Source organism: Hemiscyllium ocellatum, unplaced genomic scaffold, assembly GCF_020745735.1.
Source record: "Hemiscyllium ocellatum isolate sHemOce1 unplaced genomic scaffold, sHemOce1.pat.X.cur. scaffold_1207_pat_ctg1, whole genome shotgun sequence".
Taxonomy (NCBI): Eukaryota; Metazoa; Chordata; class Chondrichthyes; order Orectolobiformes; family Hemiscylliidae; genus Hemiscyllium; species Hemiscyllium ocellatum.
In genome coordinates, this window is record NW_026867713.1 from 17,793 (window position 1) to 41,150 (window position 23,358).

General features: G+C 45.4%; 1 long non-coding RNA gene and 1 other non-coding gene across 6 annotated transcripts in view; one reads left to right on the plus strand and one right to left on the minus strand.

The window, feature by feature from the left end:
- Positions 1 to 21,402, plus strand: part of LOC132809446 (uncharacterized) — a 33,055-nt gene extending 11,653 nt beyond the window's left edge. For 4 of the 5 annotated variants that reach the window (XR_009642318.1, XR_009642319.1, XR_009642316.1 and 1 more), the window contains 2 exons: positions 1,948 to 2,054; positions 20,822 to 21,402. This is a non-coding gene — a long non-coding RNA (uncharacterized LOC132809446). Of the gene's footprint in view, positions 1 to 1,947; positions 2,055 to 18,824; positions 19,252 to 20,821 lie in introns of those variants that run through there. The other variant, XR_009642317.1, reaches the window with a different exon arrangement.
- A 661-nt stretch (positions 21,403 to 22,063) lies between these two features.
- On the minus strand, positions 22,064 to 22,227 carry LOC132809447 (U1 spliceosomal RNA). Its single transcript, XR_009642322.1, has one exon. It is a non-coding gene; the product is annotated as a U1 spliceosomal RNA (small nuclear RNA).
- Between the last annotated feature and the right edge of the window lie 1,131 nt (positions 22,228 to 23,358).

The window sequence follows — 23,358 nt, forward strand, 5'->3', positions numbered from 1 at the left end:
GAAGTAGTGGAGGCTGAAAAATCACAACATTTAAAAGGCTTCCAATTGGGTACATGAATAGGAAGGGTTTTGATGGATACAGGCCAATAGATGGTAAATGGGAATCCATTAGTTTAGGATTCCTTGTTGGCACAGACGAATTGGACCGGAGGTCTGTTTCTTTGATCTTAATAAATTAAGATGCATTCTTCTCTTTTGTTTCGAGCTAGCTGAAGCACAGATAATTATCCTTGGAGCTGAGAAGGTGAAGCAGTGATTTTGACCTGGCGCAGATTTGGTTCCAAGGTCTTGAATTTGCAAAGAGAGAGAGGAATTGTTAACCCTGTCACAATTTTTAGTAACTACGTTCAAGTAATTGGCAAATAATACAAGGTGAAAATGTGAACACTATTTTACTCAGTAAGTTCTGAGCATCTGGAACAGTCTGAACGACACAGATTCAGCAGGTATTTTGAAACAGACTTGGAATTTTACTTTTTAAGGAAAGATTTGGGGGTAGTTGGGACATATATGCAACATCTGTAGAGGGAGAGAGGACAGCTCCAATGGGCTGAATAGCCCCCAGCCCCTGTGCTCTGTGATACTGCCCCATTCACTGTGAATGATGAAGCTCATCCCAGAGCAGAGAGAGGGAGGAGCTCACTTCTCAATCGGCGCCGGCTTGATTAACGGCAGCTCCAGACCAATAGGAGGAGAGTCTGTGTGGTCCTGCAGCCAATGGGAGTGAATGAGGGGTGTGGCCAGCAAGACGACACCTGTCCATGAGCTGTGCAGGTGCAGTGTCACTGGGTGGGGGTGGGAGAGACAGCAGAGACTGGGACAGAGGCTGTTGGACCTGAATTACAAACTCCCGGTAAATTAAAACCAAAAGAACTGCAGATGCTGTAAATCAGAAACAACAACCAGGAGGTTCTGGAGAAGCTCAGCAGGTCTGGCAGCATCTGTGACGAGAAATCAGAGTTAACGTTTCAGATCCGGTGTCCCTTCCACAGAACAGATGTTACTGAGAAAAAAAAAGTCCGTTTATGTGCAGAAGATAGTGTGGGGGGATGGGGGCAAGATAAAAGGAGTAAAGGTGGGGATAGAGTGAGAAGAGCGGTTGGATAAAGGAGTGGATAACGATCTGACTGGGGGAGGGTGACTAGCTGTTAATGGAGACTATTAGTGGCTAACCATAGGTAGTGTGTAATGACAGGCTGTGACATGAGGTGGCTACGACATGAGGTTGTTAACCTGTGGTTAGCCACTAACTGTCTCCATTGTAAGCTGTTGCCCACCTATATCACTCCACGATTGGAGCTGCTGAGGACACAAACCTTTGGAATATCCTCCCTCACCCCCTCTGTCCGCCTTAAAGATGTATCTAAAAATCGTTCTCTTTAATCAACGTTTCCATCATCCGTGAAACATTTTAGGAGATTTGTCAATGTGAAAGGCTCCATACAATGCAGGTAGTTGCTGTTATTGTCTGACATCAGGAGAAACAGGGATGAGCCCTCTCTCTCTCTCATACCTGATGAACAGCAGCAAAAGCAGGAAGCACTGAGCATGCTCCAGCCCACAATGGGCCTCGGATTATTGATGTCAGCGCAGGACCAATAAGAGTCGGGGGAACGAGGCTGGAGGACCAGGATGTGCCAGTTGGTCCTTCAACCAATCGGAGTGAATGAGGGGCGGGACAATACTCAACCACGTGATAAACTTCACTGACAGCACAGTGTTGTTGTGGCCAAGGCATTGGAATGTGTGAAGGTGCAGGGCAGGGGAAAGGAAAGACATATTGACCAGGAAGAGAAGGAAATTTTCATGGTATGGGATGAGAGGTTTTACAGAACTTAGTGCACATTGTGAATCACAAATTTGAAAATCCCAAATTCTGCACCATTTTCCCTCCTTATAATGCATTTTGCACTCCCTGAAATAGCAACTGTGTTTCTCCCTCCACAGATCCCAGTGATCAGTGCCAAAGCCCCATTGCCTGTGGAGAGGGTGATGTTTGATTTCCCTGTCCAGCTGCAGTTCATGTGGTGAAGGTGCTCCCACAATGTGGTTGGGTAAGTGCTGTTATAGATTATTCACTCAGCAATATTGAAGAGTTGACAATGTATGTGCAAATCAGCAACAGTTTGTTTTTTTTAATCATGTTTATAATTTCACAGAAATACTATTGAAAAATTCTGGCATAAGGCCACAGATTGAGATACTAGGTCAAGTGATCAAAAGCATTGCCAAATGAGCAGGTTTTCGAGAACACCTTAAAAGAGGAAAGCAGGTCTGAGAGGGTTCAGGTGGGAATTCCAGACAGTGTTGCCTTGGCAACAGTAGAAACAGCCAGACAGGTGAAGCAATGAATAAACACAAATGAGTTGTCAAGGTCTTGCAGGGTGTGTGGTGCAGGGAGACAGGGATGTTCACAGGGTGAGAATTTTAAATTGTTGCCTGTAAATAGGAGCCTTTCGATGGATCAACTAGTTTTGGTACAAGTGAGCACTTGGGCAGGAGGGTTTAAGATACTCTTGAGATTACATGTAAGTTGAATGTGGGAGGCTGGCCAAGAGTGTTTGGATAATTAAGTCTGGAGATAAATACTCGTCCATCCCTGCATTCAGTAAATGAGCTGAGACTAGGGTGGAGTTGGGTGATGTCACCAATGAAGAAAGTGTGTTTTTGGAGTTGGGCTCTTCCTCCACATCACCCCCACCTCCCTCCCCTCACCAAATCACAGGTATTGTTCCTTGTTCTGTCTGTCTGTCTTTTCTGGTTATGTCCTTCTCTCCCATTCTGCTACGAAGTAATATTTTGACCTCACCGTTGTTGGAAAAACCTACTCCATCCCCACTCTCCCATTCCTTTCTAAATTCCTTGTATGTGGTGTCCCTCAAGGATCGATTCTTGGTCCCTCCTGTTTCTCACCTACATACTGTCAGGAGGTGACATCGTCCAAAAGCACCGTCTGAGGGTTCACATGTACACTGACAATGCCTAGCTCTCCCTCCCCATCATCCCTCTCCATTACTCAGTTATCAAACTGCTCATCACACTCCCACTACGCGATTGGCTGCAATTTCCTGCAACGGAACATTGAAATGGTTAAACCCATTGCCTTCAGTTGCTATTACAAATTCCTTTCCCTTACTGCTGAGCCCCTCCCTCTCCCTGGGAACTGTCTGAGGCAGAACTACACTCTTCACAATATTGCTCTCATATCTGTAACCCCAAGGTGACCTTCTGATCAGGTATCTACACAATCACAAACACCAGGAATTCCAATCTCTAAAACGTTGCTTCCCCCCCCCCCTTCACCCCAGCTCCATTGCTACTGAAACCCCTGACCCGTGTTGATGTTGCCTTAAACTTGACGAATCTAAAACAGAACCCTTGATTCCGTGACTATCCGAGTATCTGATTCCAGATCCCTCATGATGGAAACATCCTCTCAGTATTTACCCTGTCAAACTCCTTAAGAATCCTGCATGTTACAATGAGATCACCTCTCATTCTTCCCAAATCCAGTGAGTAGAGTCCCAACATTTTCAGCCTTTTCTTAAAAGATAATCCCTACAAGCCAGGGATCATCCCAGTTAATCTTTTCTGAAATGCCTCAGATGAAATTATGTATTCCCTTAAATAAAGGGACCAAAACTTCTGTCATTACTCCAGATGTGGTCTCACTCGCACTTTGTAAAGTTACTCTCAGGTATATACTCCAAACACTTACACTGAAAACTCCTTGTAATAAGAAACAACGTTCCATTCCCCATCCAGATTCCCTGTTGTAACTGTGTTTCCTACGCAATTACCCCTGGTCCCTTTGTGGTGCAGCTTTCGACAGTTTCCACCATTTACATAGCACTCTGTTCTTTTATTATCTCCTCCAAAATGAGCAACTTCACAATTTCCCAAATTATGCTCCATTTGCTAACTTGTTGCCCACTTCTCCAATGAATCCCTCTCTGTAAACTGTTTATAATCCTTTTGGAACTTTACCGTTCTGCCTTTTCTCAGAGATTTCCCTGCTCATTCTTCTAAACATTTCCTGGGAGCACTGGGCAGTGGGAAGCAGTTGTTACCTTTTCAGAGAGACTCTTTGGAATGACTGGGAGGAGCTTGCTGCTCATGGGTCAGAATGGAGACAACTTGCCCATCGAGCTGCATGAGCCTTTCACCCCCCCCCCCCCGTCTAATTGATGAGGCACAGCAGCAGCACGGAAGGAAAGAAAAGGAAGCACACATCCTGCTCTCCACATCGCACTGACTCTTGAAACATTGTGTCCCATGTGTCAAAGATCTGCCCTGTTCAGTCACATGAAGACCCAGTGTGGAAACTCACAGAAACCCATACAGATTTCCCCCTGAACTAACTGCTGACCCCCACAAGGGGTAATGTGTCCAGTCATCCTGGGCCAGGAGGAGGGGGTGGTGAGAGTTTCTTAAATGAACTGACAGTGACAGTTTTATAAACGTGTATTACAGGTGGACATTCAGATGGTAATCTCAGTAATTGTAACGCCAAACTGTGACAAAATTACTCAATTCATCAGGAGCTGGATATTCACATTGTGTGTGAGTATTGTATTCCAGCTCATTCCCATTTGCTGCATAAATGTCCTCTTTTGAATCACCCCACACTCTCAGTAGATCTCCCCCAAGTCTTCAATATGTGTCCTGTAATCCTTTTCTGATGAACTCATGAGTGTAAGGTGGATTATTCTAAATCTGTAAACCCCTCTGTCACAGGGCACCCTCAATTTCCTCTGCTACAAGGAGAACAATCTGTTTCCCCAAACCCCTGATTCCCCAATGTCTGTTTGCTCCCTATAAGGCACACATCAGGATTGTGTTGGAACATTCTCCACTTGCCTGCATCAGTGCAGCCCCCAACAATATTAAAGTGAACATCCTCCAGGACAAAGCACTGTGCCTGAGTGGTGTCCCATCCCCCACCTTCAGCATTCCCTCTCCCCATCCCCAGGGTACAGTGGCATCACTGTGTAAAAGGGAAAGGCAGCATTGTCTGACCAGACCATAGGGCTGCTGTCTCATTAGGGAGAAATGTCTGGTGGTGGGTTTAACCTGAAGGTTACCACAGCCCAGGCAAGGGGAGAGGTTGAGAACAAGAGTCCATCTATTGTAGATGGATATTCTTGATATTTATTAACAGCACCCATGTCTCTGCAACTAAAATCCCCCATTCCTTGAACCATCCTGGTAAATCTCCTGTGCCCCCCCCTCAGGGACCCTGCCATCCTTCCAATGTGTGGGTGATCTCTGGTTTGCACAGACCCAGCTGCTCTGTGTTCCTGTGGGTGATGTCATCATCGAGCAACAGTTGCATTGAACCTCACTGTCTGTAAGGGTGGGAGACACAGAAATCCCGGTAGCATTTGAGATGTATTTAGTGTGCACTTGCAATGCCATGATAGATGAGACTTTTCCACAATTATTGGAAAATAGATGAGGACAGTTAGGTGGTAGTTTTCTTTGTCACAGACCCGATGTACTACCAGAGCCTTTTTCTGTTCTGTAGACCGCTAAGATGTTTATTATAGGAATATGACAGGCTCCATTGGACTTCAGGTCAGAAAGGTGATACTAGAGTAGATGACATATGATTGGCCGATGTTTTGGGAGGAAAAGGAGATTGAGAGGTTTAAGGAAGAATTCAGAAGCTCAGCACAGAATCGGAAAGGGCCGTCATCAAGTGAGAAATAAACATTGGGAATCCTGAAGGCTGGAAATAAAAAAGGCACATATAGCAGAGCTTTGAGAGACTGGAGGGGATTAGAGATAGGGAGAGTAATGAAGCTGGAGGAGATGAAAGTTGGAGAGGATTCTGAGGATTGAGGATGTTACAGAGATAGAGATATTTCTGATAGACTTTTTTGAGTTTTGAGGCTGGAGAGGAATTATCGAGATAAGGAAGAGTTGTAAGACTGGATGAGGTGGCATTGACGGAGAGTTCCGAGCATAGAGGAATTTACAGAGATAACGAGCGATAGAGTCAGAACGTTATACAGCACTGACACACACCCTGTGTTCCAACCAGTCCGTGTCAACCATAAATTCGAACTGAACTAATCGCATCTACCTCCACTTAGTCCAAATCCATCCAAGCATTCCCTATCGATATACAGGTCCAAATGCTTTTTCCTCTTAGAATCCCATTCCCCTACCGTTTTACTCTACATTTACCCCTTACTAATTCACTAAACCCAATCATCCCTGAACACTATGGGCAATTGAGGACTGCCAGTTCACCTACCCTGTACATCTGTGGCTTGTGGGAAGAAACGGGAGCACCTGGAGGAACTCACGCTGACACGGGGAAGCATATCCAAACTCCACATGGACAGCCACCCAATGCAGGAATTGAACCTGTGTCCCTGGCAGCAGTGCTAACCATTGAGCCACTGTGCCACCCTTAAATTGTAATTGTATTCACAGCTACCACGTCCTCTGCTAGTTTATTCCACATGTGAATCACTCTCTGTACAAAAACAAAAAGTAAAATCCGGAACGTCTTTTTAGGGTCTTCCTTTTCTCACCCACTCTTGAATCGCGCCCCCTCCTGGAAAGGGCACCTGCTGTTCACATTACCTATACTCTTCAGGATTTTATAAACCTCCAATAAGGTCACCCCTCAGCCTCCTACACCCCAGTGAAAGAGGTCCCAGCCTACCTAGCCTCTCCTTATAACCGAAAGCATCCGTTCCCATCAACATCCTGGTAAATCTCTTCTGAACCCGCTCCGACTTAATAACATCTGTCCTATAACAGCACAACCTGAACTGAGCACAGTATTCCAGAAGAGGCCTCACCAACATCCTGTACAACCTCAATGTAATGTCCCAACTCCTATACTCAAAGGTGTGAGCAATGAAGGCAAGTGTGCTATACATCTTCTGAACAACCCTGTCTACATGTGACATAAACTGCAAAGATCTGAACCCCGAGGTCTCTTTGTTCTATATCACTATGCAAGGCCCGACTTTTAATCAGTGTAAGTCCTGCCCTTTTATCAAGATGAAATATTTGGCATTTATTCCAATCCAGAACATCCTTCTAGTATAAAGGCAATAGAAGTATACTTAAGAGGAAAATCAGTAAGGCAAAAAGGGGACAGGACACAGTTTTGGCGAATAGGGTAAGGACAATCCAAAGGGTTTTTATAAATACATTAAGAGCAAATGGGTTACTAGAGACAGAATAGGGCTCCTCAAGGATCAGCAAGGCAGCCTGTGTGTGGATCTGCAGGCGATGGGGTGGGGAGGGGATACTAAACAAGTATTTTGCATCAGCATTTACTGTGGAGAAGGATATGGAAGATATAGAATGTTGGAAATCGATGGTGACACCTTGAAAAATGTCCATATTACAGCGAAGGTGGTACTGGATGTCTTGGAACGCAGAAAGGTGGATAAATGCCCAGGATTTCATCAGGTGTGTCCTAAAATTCTGTAGGAAGCTAGGGAAGTGATTGCTGGGCCCCTTGCTGAGATTTTTGTATCAGCGATAGTCACAGCTGAGGTGCCAGAAGACTGGGGGTTGGTTAATATGATGATACTGTTTAATGAAGGCGGTTTGGACAAGCCCGGGAACTACAGACCTGTGAGCCTGATGTTGGTGCCAGACAAGTTGGAGGGAACCCTGAGGGACTGGATTTGCATGTATTTGGAAAAGCAAGGACTGATTAGGGATAGTCAGCATGGCTTTGTGTGTGGGAAATCATGTCACTTACTTGACTGAGCTGTTTTATGAAGAAGTAAGAAAGTGGATTTTTGAGGGCAGAGCGGTAGATGGGATCTATATGGACTTCAGTAAGGCGTTCGACAAGGTTCGCCATGGAAGACTAGTTAGCAAGATGAGATCTCACCATACCAGGAGAACTAGCCATTTGGAATATAGAACTGCCTCAAAGGTAGAAGACAGAGGGTGGTGGTAGAAGGTTGTTTTTCGGACTGGAGGACTGTGACCACTGGAGTGCCACAAGGGTCGGTGCTGGGTCCACTACTTCTCATCATTTACATAAATGATTTGGATGTGAACATAGGAGGGATTGTTAGTAAGTTTCCAGGTGACACCAAAATTGGAGGTGTCGTGGGCAGTGAAGAAGGGTACCTCAGGATTCAATGGGATCTTGATCAGATGGGGAAATGGGCTGAGGAGTGGCAGATGGAGTTTAATTTAGATAAATGTGAGGTGCTGCTTTTTGGAAAAGCAAAGCCTAGCAGGACTGATAGACTTAATGGTCAGGTCCGAGGGAGTGTTACTGAGCAAAGTTTCCTTACAGTGCAGGTTCATAATTCCTTGAAAGTAGAGTCGCAGGTGGATAGGATAGTGAAGGTGATTGGTATGATTTACATTATTGGTCAGAGCAGTGAGTACAGGAGTTGGGCAGTCATGTTGTGGCTGTACAGGACATTGGTTTGGCCACTCTTACAATATTGAGTGCAATTCTGTTCTCCACCTATCAGAAGGATGTTGTGGAACTTGAAAGGTTCAGAAAAGATTGGTGGCAGAATATTCTTTAAAGGGTATAATAACCAGTGGGAGGTCATTGGACATTGGTACCAATGACACAGGAAGAGAAAAAGATAGGTCCTGATGAGAGAATATAGCAAATTAGCCTGGAATATAAAAAAGTAGATACTCGGTCGTAATATCTGAATTACTCCCAATGCTACATGCTAGTGAGAGTAGGAATAGCAGGATGGAGGAGATGAATGATTGGCTAAAGATCTGGTGTAGGGCAGAAGGATTCACATCTTTTGGTCATTGAATTCTCCTCTGGAGTAGAAGTGACTTGAATAAGAAGGATGGATTGTCCCTGAATTGGAAGGTGACTAATATCCAGGCAGGGAGATTTGCTAGTACTACTCAGGAGGCATTAAACCAGTGAGGGAGTGGGGGTAAACCTAAAGAGATAGTGAGAAAGGAGGTAAGTCTGAGGCTGGGTACAGTTCAGAAATCAAACAGTCAAGGCAGAACGCGGTAGAACCGAGCAGTTACACTGCATTTACTTCAATGCAAGAGGCCTGACAGGGAAGGCAGATGCGATCAGGTTATGGTTTGAACATGGGACTGGGATATCATCGGTATTATAGAAATATGACTCAGGGATGGATGTGACTGGCAGCTGTATGTTCCAGGGTATAGATGCTATAGGAAGGATAGAAAGGGGGACAAGAGAGGAGGACGAGTGGTGTTTTTGGTTAGGGATAGCATTAGAGTTGTGCTTGGGGACGATATTCATGGGAGTAAGTTCAGTGAAATTATTTGGATGGAACTGGGAAATAAGAAAGGATTGATCACCTTATTGTTAATATCTGCGTGTGTTTCATCTGATTGCTCTGGTTTCCTCCCACTATGTAAAGATGTGCAGGTTAGGTGGATTATCCAGGCTGAATTACCCACAGTGTTCAGGGATGTGCAGGTTGGGTGGATTATCCAGGCTGAATTACCCACAGTGTTCAGGGATGTGCAGGTTAGGTGGATTATCCAGGCTGAATTACCCACAGTGTTCAGGGATGTGCAGGTTAGGTGGATTATCCAGGCTGAATTACCCACAGTGTTCAGGGATGTGCAGGTTAGGTGGATTATCCAGGCTGAATTACCCACAGTGTTCAGGGATGTGCAGGTTGGGTGGATTATCCATGGGAAAGGCAACATTACATGGGTAGGGTGGGAGTCTCTGAGGGTCAGTGCGGATGTGATGGGCTGAATGACCTGCTTCCCCACTGTCTGGATTCTCTGATAATTATAATAGTTTTAAAATAGTTCCAAAAAAGAATAGACCAGATCTAAAAGTTGCTGTTCTAAATTGGATAAAGGTGCATTGTGATTGAACAAGATAAAATCTTTCAATACTTCTTTGCTATTCCCAGGTAAAGGGACGGCTGAAATGTGGGAACGTAACATAAGGAATATGAGCAGGAGGAGGCCATCTGGCCCCTCCAGCCTGCTCTGCCATTCAATAAGATCAGGGCTGATCTCAGCTCCACTTTACTGCTCTCTCCCATAACCTTTAATTCCTTTCCTGTTCGTAAATCTACATTTTGACCTAAAGACATTCAAGATGAAAGTCTCAACTGTTTCAATCAGCTGGGAATTCCACAGATTCACAACCCTTTAGCTGAAGAAGTTTCTCCTGAACTCAGTCCTAAATCTGATACCCCCTTATTTTGTCGCTATGCACCATAGTTTGTCCAGTCCACAGTGGAAATGACCTCCCTGCTTCTATCTTATCTACTCCCTTCATAATTTTATATTTTTCCTATACAATCTCCCATTATTCTAAATTCCAATGAGGATCATGCCAGTTTTGTCAATCTCTGCTCAGAAGGCAACCCTTTCAACTCCAGACTCAAACTAGTGACCCTGCTCTGCACCCCCTCCAGCGCCATTACATCCTTCCTGAAGTAGGGGACGAAAACCTGTACACAGTACTCCAGGTGTGGCCTCACTAGCCCCCTGTATAGCTGCAGCATAACCATCCCTCTAGCAATGAAGGACAATATTCCCTTCACTGCCTTAATTACCTGTTGTACCTGCAAACCAACTTCCTGTGATTCATGCACAAGGACACCCAGCTCCCTCTGCACAGCAGCCTGCTGCATGTTTTCACCATTTCATCATCCAGTTTGTTGTTAGTCCGACCAAAATGGATGACCTCACATATCCCAACATTGTCCTCCATCTGCCAGACCCTTAACCACTCAATTAACCTCTCTGTATCCCTGTGCAGACTGACAGTGGCCTCTGCACACATTGCTCTACCACTCATCTTAGTGTCGTCCACTTTTCATGAATCCATGCTGTGTCTGCTCGATGAGACAATTTCTATCCACATAGCTCACTATTTCTTTCGTGAGAGATCAGACATTTCCCCCACTACAGAAGTTATGCTAATACGTCCATTTTAAAATATTGGCATCACATTTGCAGCTTTCCAATCTGTTAGAACCGTCCCAGAGTCAGCAAATTTTAGTGAATTATCACGAGTGTATTTGCTATTTACCCACTGCCATTCCTTACAGTCCCCGGGGATGCATTCCATCACGGCCAGGAGACCCATCTACCTTTCGGCTGGTATCTTTCCCAGCACTGCCTCTTTACCGAGAATGATTGATTGTTTCTCTGTCTTCATCTGCCATTGCCTCCATAGGCCTGAGACAATGAGTATATAGACTGTATGTTCCTGTTAAGGCCAAGACTGGGAGGTGTAAGGAATGCTGCCTGTCAAGAGGAATTGTGGCTCTGGTCAAGAAAATGAAGGAGGGATATGGCAGGTACAGACAGCTGGGTTTGGGTGAATACCTGGAGGAGTATAGGGGCGGTAGGAGTATACTCGAGGGAAACTAAGAGGGCAAAAAAGGGAACGAGAACTTTGTGAAATGAGTTTGGGGAAAATCCAAAGAGATTCTAGAAATACACTAAGGACAAAAGAGTAACCAGGCAGAGAATAGGGACCCTGAAAAATCAACAAGGCGGTCTATGGATCTGCAGGAGGCAGGAGAGATACTATCTGCGTATTTCATGTCTGCTTTTACTGAAGGAGGATATGGAAGTGAGAGAGTTTGGAGAAATAAATAGGGATAACTTGACAAGTGTCCATATTCGTTCAGAGTCTCTGGAACTTGTATAATGCATCAAGATTGATAAATCCCTGATACATGATCAGGTGAATCCCCGAACTTTGTGGGAAGCTAGGGAAGTGATAGTTGGGTCCCTCGCTGAGATATTTGTATCACCGAGGTGCTGGAAGACAGGTGCCATTATTTGAGAAAGGTGATGAGGAAAGGCCAGGGAACAATACACTGGTGAGCCTGGAGTCAGGCAAGTTGTTGGAAGGGCTTCTCCGGGATAGGATTTAGATGTAATTGGAAAGGTAAGAAATGATTAGGGACAGTCAGCATGGCTTTGTGCATGGAAATCACTAACTTGGACTTCAGAAAGACATTCAAGGTGGAAGGACTAGCTATTTGGATATAAAATTGGCTGTAAGGTTGGAGACAGAGGATAGTGGTGAAGGGTTGCCTTCGGACTGGAGGCCTGTGATGAGCAATATGGTGTAAGGATCGGTGCAGGGTTCACTGCTTTTCATCATTTATATCAATGATGACTATGTGAAAATAGGAGCTATGGTCAGTGACTTTACACAGGCACCAAATTGGATCGGGAAGAAGGTTACCTCAGAGTAAAATGGGACTTCAATCAAATGGGCTGGGGAGTGGCAGATGGAGTGAATTCAGATAAATGTGAGGTGCTGCATTTTGGAAAAACAAATCAGGGCAGGACTTATACATTTAATGGGAAGGTCCTGGGGAGTGTTGTTGAACAAAGAGACTTGAGGTACAGGTTCATAGTTCTTTGAAAGTGGAATCTTGGATAGGCAGGATAGTGAAGGAGGCGTTTGGTGTACTTGGTCAGTGCATTGAGTATTGGAGTTGGGACATTGTTTTGCAGCTCTACAGGACATTGATTCAGCCCCATTCACTGTGAGTGATGAAGCTCATCCCAGGGCAGAGCCACAGACATACACAGCACGGAAACAGACCCTTCAGTCAAACTCCTCTGTGCCGACCAGATATCCTATCCTCATCTATCTATTTATCCCATCAATGCCTCCCATGATTTTATAAACCTCTGAGGTTACCCCTCAGCCTCCCACACTCCTGGGAGGGTCCCACCACTCATGTCACAATGGGGCCTGGCTGATTGACGGCAGCTTCAGACCATTAGGAGACTAGGTGTAATCCTCCAGCCAATGGGAGTGAATGAGGGGTGTCGCCAACAGGCCAGCATGTGACCATGAGCTGTGCAGGTGCAGTGTCACTGGGCAGGGGTTGGGAAGAGACCCAGTGAGTGTGAAGGGAGTGGGAGAGAAATGGAGTTAGTGTGGACTGGGAGGGTTTATAAACTCATGATGTAGGCTGCTAGACCTGAATTAGAAACTCCCAGTAAATGAAAACCAAAAGAACTGTGGATGCTTAAATCAGAAACAACAGCTAGAAGATACTGGAATAGCTCAGCAGGTCTGGCAGCATCTGTGAAGAGAAATCAGAGTTAATATTTTGGATCCGCTGACCCTTCCTCAGAACTGATGTGACTGAGAAAAAATGTCAGTTTATATGCAGAAGGTAGGGGTTAAGGAGTAAATGTGATAGGTGGTGATATAGTCCAAAATGAGATACAGGAGCAATTGGACAAAGGAATGGATAATGATCTGGCTGGGGGAGGGTGAATAGATGTTAATGGAGATTGTTAGTGACTAACCATAGGTAATGTGTAATGGCAGGCGATGTAATAACAAGGCCTGGTGTGTGGGGTGGGGGACTATGGTGCGAGGACATGGGAGACTTAGGACCTAAAATTAATGAGTTCCATTTTAAGGTCAGAGGCCTGAAGGGTCCCCAAGTACAAAATGAGGTGTTGTTCTTCCAGCTTATGTTAAAGTTTGGCGCAGGAGAAGCACAGCAGGTCAGACAGTATCCAAGGAGCAGGAGAATTGACATATTGGGCCTAAGCCCTTCAGCAGGGATGTGAGAGTGGGGAAGAGGACTGACAGATAATAGCATTTGTGTGGGGCTGGCGGGAAGGTAGCTGGGAAGGCGATAGGAAGATGCTGGTGGAGGGTAATGTTGAGAGGGTGGAGTGGGTAATTGCGAAAGAAGATGGACAGGTGGGACTGTTCAAGAGGGTGGTGCTGAGTTGGAGGGCTGGATCTGGGATAAGGTGGGGGAGAGGAAATGACGAAACATTGATTCAGTGGTTAAAGGGTCCCAAGATAGAAGATGAGGTTTTCTTCCTCCAGGAGTCATGTAGCTAGGATTTTGTGGTGGAGGTGGCCCAGGACATGCATGTTCTTGGCAGAGTGGGAGGGGGAGTTGAAATGGTTAGCCACAGGACAGTGGGGTTGGTTGGTGTATGTCTCCCAGAAAAGTTCCCTGAAACATTCTGCAAGTTAGCGTCCTGTCTCCCCGTTGTAGAAAGCAATGAAAACAATAGATGAGGTTATTCAATGTACAGGACAATCTCTGCTGGATGTGGAAGGGACCTCTGGTGTCTTGGATGGAGGTGAGGGGAAGGTGTGGGCACAGGTTTTACACCTCTTGCAATGGCAGGCAAAGGTGTTGGAAGTGGAGGGTGGGTTGGTGGGGAGCATGGATCTAATGTGGAAGTCACGGGAATGGTCTCGAGGAATGCTGAAAGGGGTGTGGAGGGAAAGATATCTGTTGGTGGGATCTGATTGTCGGTGGTGGAAATGGCAGAGGATGATGTGTTGTATCTGATTGAAAATTGAGGACTTGGGGGTTCTATCCTTGCTGCGGTTGGAGAGGTGGGGTTCAAGGGCAGAGGTGCAGGAAGTGGTGGAGATACACTGAAGGGTATTGTTGACCACATGGGAGGGGAAATTGCCGTCCTTGAAATACAGGGCCATTTGGTGTGTTCTGGAGTGTTCGGCATCAAGCTTCCCTGGAACACTGCATTAAGAATGAGACAGATGTTGGCCAGGGAACAGGCTCGTGTGTTAAAGTGGCAGGCAACTGGAAGCTCAGGGTCTGCTTTGGTCTGAGAGGGAGCACAGATTTGTCCAGATTGCACTTTGTCTCTTTGTAGGGACTGTCAGATTTAGTCCCAATCACCCACTTCATGATGCTCACCTGTAAACTCCTTATTTTCAATTCCCTGCAACTCTTTATGAAGTCAAATTCCAGTACCTTTTTAGGTGGAATGTTCCAGATTCAAACTGTCTGTTCACCCAGAAACTGCTGAGGTCCATGTTGACTCTGGGGTTACAAAGGATTGAATTGAAAGATGAGGTGCTGTCCCTGAGCTCCCATTGAGATGTATTGGAACAGTACAGGAGGCTGAGGGCAGTGTAGGGGTGAGCAGACAATGACAATGACAGGGCTGCACTGTGAGGGCTGCTTGGCTCAATGAGAGTGTTTTGGAGTTGGGTGTAAACAGAGCGAGGTGGGACAGGGAGAAGGTGAAGCTGAAACTCCGTTTTGTTTCAGCCCATTCAGAAATTCACATGGTCCCAAAGGGAACAGCCAGTTTGTAAGCGATACCTGTGGAGATTTTGTAACCATTTTTAAGGTATAACATATCAGCTTAAGTAAAGAATACAGGATTTTTATTACAATGTTTGAAGGGGAGGAAGATTGCTTGGTCATATAAATTCTCTAAATGGGAGTAACTAGCTGAATCTAGAGAGCCTGTGTGACAGGAGACCTCAGACCCATGGTGTGCTCCTCTTGTACAATGTGGGAAAATTAGGGATGTTTCCAGTGTCCCTGACAGCTGTGTGTGCAGGAAATGTGCCCATCAGCAGCTACTGGGAAACTGCTTTTCAGACCTGGAGCTGTGCGTGGACTCGCTGTGGAGCATCTGCAATACTGAGAATGTTATGGACAGCATGTTCAGTGAGTTAGTCACACTGCAGGTGAGGGTTACACAGGCAGAAAGGGAATGGGGGACCATCAGATCAAGTAAAAGGCTCAGGAAGGAAGTGCAGGAGTTCCCAGTGGTTATTCCCTTCCCAAACAGATAATGTATACTGCTTGGGATTCGTGTGTGTGTGTCGGTCTCAGGGGAAATCAGCAACAACCAGGTTCATGACACTGTCGATAGCTCTGCTGCCCAGAACGGGAAGAAAGAGAGTGACAGGGGATTCAACAGTCAGGGTTACAGACAGGCACTTCTATGGCCACAGCCATGAATCCAGGATGGTATGTTATCTCCCTGGTGATAGGATCCGCGATATCATGGTGCAGCTACAGGATATTCTGGAGCTGGAGGGTAAACAGCCTGTGGTTGTACAACACCCTGATACCAATGACATAATGAAATAAAGGGATGAGTGGTTGAAAGCTGGATATTGGGAGAGCAGGGACACATTATAATGCAGCTCCTGAAATGTAATGATGTCAGACTTGCTCCCAGTGCCATATGCTAGTGAGAGCAGGAATAAGAGGGTAGATCAGCTGGATGTGTGGCTGGAGAAATGGTGTACCATGGAAGGGCTTAGATTCTTAAGGAATTGGGACCTGTACCAGCCTGACTGGTTACCCCTGTGCAGAGCTGGGTCAAATCTCCTGGAGGGTGGGGATGGGGGGAGCGCTATTGCCAGTTCCATTGGTGAGGTATTAACTAGTCTGGCAGGGGGATGGGATCTGAAGTGTCGGGTTAGATGGGTCAGATTCAGGTCAGGGAGTGGGACGTAGAATATTAGTGATGTAGTCAGCGACTCCGAAAACCAAAGGAAAGGAGGATTAAACGAGGATTGAGTCCCTCGTCATCCATCAGTCCTGCAGAGTCAACAAAATCTGGAGCTGTACAGCTCTCTGTCTCCATGTGCTTCAGCAAAATGCTGGAAATCTGCAACAAAACCAAGAAGTGCTGGAGATCCCCAGCAGGACGGGCAGCATCTGAAATGGTGACACCTGCAGGAAACATTGCAGCCTTGGTCATCTTTTTCACTGTCCACTAAACCTCCAGTTTTGGCGTCATCTGCAGAATTACTAATACCTCCTATGTTTACATCCAAATCATTGATATAAATGATGAAAAATAGTGGATACAGAACCAATCCTTGAGACACTCCACAGGCCTCCAGTCGGAAAAGCATCCCTCCGCCACCACTCTCTATCTTCTACTTTTGAGCCTGGTCTGTACTCAAATAGCTGGTTTCCGCTTTATTCCATGAGATCTAACCTTGCTAACCAGTCTCCCATGAGAAAGCTTGCTGAACGCCTTACTAAAGTCCACGTTGATCATGTCGACCAGGCTGCTCTCATCAATCATTTTTGTTACTTCTTCAAAAACCATTCTATCCCCTGGAAAACATAACAGTTACAGCACCAGAGTAATCAGCCCACCGTGTCTGCGTAGATCATGATGCCATTCCAAACTAATTCCATCTGCCTGTAACATGATCCATATCCCTGATAACCTATGCCTGCTTATGTGTCTGTCCAAATGCCTCTTAAACTGTGATTGTTTCTGCTTTTCCCATCTCCCAGGAGAATACATTATAGTCATTTATCGACATCTGCACAAGACACTTGTCAGACACAACTCCCTTTAAACTTGCTCAGATGTTGTTGGAAACGCTTAGCAGGTCATACAGCATCTGTGAAGAAAAATCAGTTAAAGTTTCCGGTCTGGGCACCCTTCCTCAGAAATGTTAACTCTAATTTCTTTTCACAGATGCTGCTAGACCTGCTGAGCTTTTCTAGAAACTTCTGATTCTCTTCCTGGTTTACAGCATCTGCAGTTGTTTTGGTTTTCATATCCTTTAAACTTTGTCCCTCTCCTCTAGAATTTGTCATTCCAAAAAACTTCACATTATTCGTTTGGACTCCCCTGCCCTGGGAAAAAATAAACCATGACTAGTCACCCGATCACTGCTCCTCATAATTTTATAAAGTTCGATAAAGCCACCTAAAGTGTCCAGTGATTCAGGGAAATAGCCTCAGCCTATTCAGCCTCTCCCTATGGTTCAAATATTCCAATACTGGCAACACCCTGGTAAAACCTTACTGAACTCTTGCCAATTTCCCAACATCTTTCCTATAGCAGGGAGACTGGAATTCAAAGCAGTGGACATTCCAAAAGTGGCCGAGCCAATAAACTGTGCAACCGAAACATAATCTCCCAACTCCTATACTCAATGCACTGCCCAATAACAGCTAGCATACCGCACACCACCTTCACCGACCTGTCTACCTTCAACCACACCTTTCAAGAAACTATCAACCTACACTGCACGGTCTGTTTGTTTGTTAACACTTCCCAAGAACTTGTCATTAAGAGGTTGAGTCCTATTCTGGTAACATCTTTCTGAAATCAGGGAGACTGCAATTGAATGCAGTATTCTAACAGTGGCCTGACCAGTGCCCTACTCAGCCACAACGTGACCTCCTAACCCCTATACTCAGTGACAGAATCCCTACAGTGTGGTAGCAGGCCTTTCGGCCCATACCAACCATCGGAACAGCATTCCACCCTAACTCTGTAACCTACCATTACCCAAAGCTAATCCAGCTAACCTGCACGTCTTTGGATTTGTGGGAGGAAATTAAGAGCACCCAGAGGAAGCCCACGCAGACACACAGGGAGAATGTGCAAACACCACACAGACAGTGGAGTCGAACCAGAGTCCATTTATTGATCAGCATGTTACAAATGCCATGTTCAGCACCTGATCTCCCTGAAACTCTACAGAAACTATGCAGTTGTTCTGTGACCTTCAGATGGAATTAAGCTGAGGAGGAGAAAACAGGAAAAGGGTTGAGTTGTAGATCTAAAAAATAACTCTCCATCTTCCCCCTCTGTGTTCCTCCGTCTCCTCCCACTCTGTCTGTTCCCCCCTCTCTATTGGTCAGCCCTGTCTTGGTCACCGCCATCCCTGTCGCCCCTCTCTCCCCACCCCCGATCATCTGTCCCCCTATCTGTCAGTCTGTCGCGCCCTCAGTCTTTTCCCCCTCTCTGTCAGTCGCTCCCCCGTCGGTTGCACACCCATCTTTTCCCTCCCCTCCCTCCGTCGGTTGCACCCCGCTTGGTCTGTTCCCCCTCTCTGTTGGTCGCCCCCCCCAACCGTCAGTCACCCCCTCTGTTCCCCCCATCTGTTCCCCTCCCCTCTCAGCCCACTTTCTGTCCTCACCCATTTCTGTCCCACCACTCTCGATCCACCCACCCTCTCTGTCCCTCCGCCCACCCCCTCCCAGTCCCCTAGTTTCGTACTCCCCCACTGCAGGGAAAATATCTTCTCTATTTATCCTATCCATGCCCGGCCTGATTTTAAAAATCTCTTTCAGGTCACCGTTCAGCCTCTGATGCTCCAAGGAAAGCAGCCTATCCAAACCTGGCAACATCCTATAATTATTTTCTGACCCCTTTCAAGTTTGAGAACATCCATCTAATCGGAAGGAGACCAGAATTGCATGGAATATTACAAAAGTTGCCGAATCAATGTCCTGTACAGCCTCAGTATGACCTCTCAATGCTGTGACCAATAAAGGCAAGCAGACAAACTGCCGCCCTTCACTATTCTATCTACTTGCTACTCTACTTTCAAGGAACTATGAACCTGCACTCCAAGGACTCTTTGTTTAGCAGCACTCCCTAGGAACTTACTATTAACTGTATAAGTCCTGCTAAAGTATGTTTCGTGATGTTTAACTTCTCAAATTGGACTGGAGTTTAATATTCTGGAGAAATGTCAAATAAATCGCATTTATCCCATTCTGCAGAACTTAGTCCATCGCCCTGCACGTTCCAACATTTCAGTTCCATCCACGTACTTTTATTCAAATGTAATGCTGGTAACTGCCTCTGTCACCCCATCAGTGAGATCCTGCTCTCCACCATTTCTGTGGGAAATACATTCTCCTTTCCCCTTTTTTTCTGAGAATTATCTTCAATCTAAAACTTCTAGTTCCTGATGGCTCTGTTAATGAATAGCTGCTTCCTATCCATTCTACCTGGATTCCTCAGCATTTTATCACATCAATTTAATCTCAGTTCATCTTCCTTGGAAACCCCCCACCCCCCAACCTATCCAATCTTTCCTCAGAGCAGAAATTCTCCAATCAGAGAAACATTCTGATCAATCTTCTCTGTCCCCTCTCTGGTGTGATCACATCAATCCTGGAATGTGGGGACAATGAGTGAGTGCAGTACTTTCGCCTTGGTCAAACTAGTGTTCCAGTGTCACTTCTGTGTTCTTGTGGTTGTTGCTGATACAAGAAGTGTCCTGGTTTTCCCACATGGAACTGGATGTGCACTCCATGGGACTGGGATTCCCTACCGTGTGTGTATTTGTTAACTAATCCTAAATTAACTTCACATTAAAACAGAATTATCAGATACCCACCAATAAATTTCTTCCATTATACTCAAATCACCTTACTTTTAATATCTCTTTAAAATTATTACTAACACAACAGGCTTTAATTTGCTGAATAAGTATTCAGGTATCTTCACTGTTACAATCACTTGAAGATTATCTTTACCTTCAGCTACACGTGGTGAATTGAACACTGATTGTAAACATATTAATATCAAATGGACTTCAGTTTTATGATGATTAATCCAGTCTGACATTCTTGTTGATTAATATCTTGGAGAGAACTGTCTTCAGGACTCCAGCTGTCCTTTGTCTTCAATCACAACTGGTTGTGGCTGGACTACAGATCTTAGATCTGTTCCGTTGTTTACTGGATTGCTTCGCTCTGTCTATCACTTGCTGCTTATGCTGTTTGGTAACTTCATCAGGTGAACACCCCATTTTTAGGTATTCATGCTGCTGTTACTGCCATGCCCTCCTGAATTCTCTCAGTTGAATGAGGGCTGATCCTCTGGTTTGATGGAAGGAGGGAAGTTGGGGAATATGCTGGGCCGTGATTCTGTAAGCTTTGTTGGAGTACGACTCTACTGTTGTTGGAAGGCAAGAGCTAAACTCTTGCACTGTAAACCCGATGTACAAGAAGCTACATGCAGTATCATGAACACTGACAGTCCAAGACATGAAATACGAGCAACACTGTACAATGATGCAGGATCACAACTGCAGCAAGGGGAGTTTAAGATCCAACTTGACATAGGAGTAGGGAAAGAAGCAGCTGATCAGATTGTCTCATTCATAGTCACAAAGAAACTCTGTGAGATTATTGTACTGTTGGGTGTGAGGATGGAGGAGGTTGGGGAGATGAGGAGCTCTTCAAAGGAAACTAATCTGCCTGAGAGTTAGGGATCGACTTTATTGCTAGGTATTTAACAGAAAGCTAATTGAAACTGTTTTTATCCCCAAAAGATAACAAGACCGATGCTGTTTCCAATCATGATCAGAAACAAACCTCAGAATACACATGGTTCATAGATGGATGTCAATAGCCCATCAACATCCAACTCCTGCAATTATTCAGCAAATGTATGTGTGATTAACCAGTCCTGATGTCAGTCCTGATGTACCAGAAAATCGCTGTTTACTCTGTGCAGATGGGCAGTGATGTGGGGAAGTATTGGCCGAGTGATATTGTCGCTGGACAGTTAGTCCAAAGCCCCAGATAAACTTCTGGAGACCTGAGTTCAAAGCCTACTGCTGCAGATGGGTGAATTTGAATTAAATTTTTAAAAACTCGGGAATTTAAGAGTCTCATGATGACCATTAATCGATTTTCCGAAAAACCCATCTGGATCACTAATGCCCTTTCAGGAAGGAAGCTGCCATCCTTACCTGGTCTGGCCTACATTGTGACTTCAGACCCACAACAATGTGGTCGACTCTTACCTGCCCCCTGGGCAATTAGGGATGGGCAGGAAATGCTGCCGGGCCAGCGACACCCTCATCTTGTGAATGAATAAAGGAAAATAAAAGTCTCTACCCAGTGTGAATCTGCATGTTCAATGATGTTGTGAACATTTCCAAAGCTAAGTTCTCGATATGCAAAACTTTATGAACTGCCAAAACCGTTGTTCATTACTTGGTGTGAAAAAGAGAAAAAAAATCAACCAATATATTTAGCTTGTTTACTTCAAAGAAAATAGCAATTTCTTCAAATCAATTCAGTGACTGCATTTTCTTCATCAGTGAACCACTCCAGTAAGTCTGTACTCCACACTCTGAAGATCACTCATATCCTTCATTGTTGATGCCTATTTTGTTCCACAAATCCTAAAGACACAAGTAGCTTTATTATTGGGCAGCAGGCGAGAGTTTCAAAGCGTTTCTAAGGTGCCCCAGTGTCGACTTTAGATTAGATTACTTACAGTGTGGAAACAGGCCCTCCGGCCCAACACGTCCACACCGACCCGCCAAAGTGCAACCCACCCATACCCCTACATTTACCCCTTACCTAGCACTACGGGCAATTTAGCACAGCCAATTCACCTGACCCGCACATCTTTGGACTGTGGGAGGAGACCGGAGCAAACCCACACAGACACGGGGAGAACATGCAAACTCCACGCAGTCAGTCGCCTGATTCGGGATTGAACCTGGGTCTCAGGCGCTGTGAGGCAGCAGTGCTAACCACTGTGCCACCATGCCGCCCACAAGGGGAGAGCGCGAACGCAGACCCCCACTACCACAAATTTTGCTGTTGAGTATCCCGCATTTGGTGACATCGCAGGCGTCAGCACACCCGAAGTGCAATGGGATAGCCTCGTCCTGGGAGCGCCACCGCAATGATCATGGTATCTCCCCTGCCAGGTTAGTATAGAGACTTGTAGAGACTCTTCTTCATGAATCTCTGCCTTACCCACAGAGACAGTATATTTAATAGGAATTAGACAAAGACATATCAGTCACATGGGCGATTGTCATTACATAGTTTAAAGCTGGTAATTATGACCTTACAAAGCTTGATGAATGGCGATGTCCTGCGTTAACGTATGAATGGATTACAGAAACTGATTATCGTATTGTTCATGATTATGTGTTGATGGGAAGAGATTAAGGCTGGAGGGTTCTTCCTTCAGTAAATGGGGGATTCACTTACCTATGCTAATATGGAGGGGAGGTAAGACAATGGGAGCGGGAGGCAGTTTAACAGGGTTGTGCCCAGGGCTCTCAGTCTTGTCTGGAAAGGGCAAATTCCTCTGTCTGGGGTTACGGGGGAATCCACATGTGTGGCTGCAAGAGGTTCTATTTTGAGATACTGTCAGCCTCCCCCCTTCTGAGGTGTTCTGTCTGTATTGAAAGAGTACAGGCATTCAGTTGATGAAATATGGCCTTTGGCAAGGGAATGTTTAACCCTTGAGACCCCACAGTGTCCTGAAGGAGAAGCAAAAGGTATGGAACAGGCCCCTCTGTGGTATTTTAACTTCCTCGTTCTGACCAGGAATCTGTTGACCAGAATTGGATGCAATGATTGACTGTGACCTAACTAGAGCTTTGTCAATGGTCAGCATCTTTTCCATGAGTTTGTTATCATTCCCCCATTAATGAAGCCCAGCATCCCATTTGTTTTACCCAAAACACTTTATGTTTTCTCTCCTTTAATAAGTGGTGCACATTGTCCCCCATTCCTGCTGTCCTGCACGTTGTGTCTGTGCCATTCAAATATATATTGACTTTCTACATTGCTTCTCTCAAAATGAATGAACTTATTGTGTGTTCTCATGAAGAGACATATTCCACTCAAATTATTAACTCTCCTCCACACATTCTACCGCCTGGAAAACAGAAGAGTGTAGCACCGGAATAATCGGCCCACCATGTCTGTGTGGATCATGATGCTATTCCAAACTAATTCCATCTGCCTGTACATGATCCATATCTCTGCCAACCCATGTCTGCTTATGTGTCTGCCCAAATGCCTCTTAAATGTTGTGATTGTTTCTGCTTTT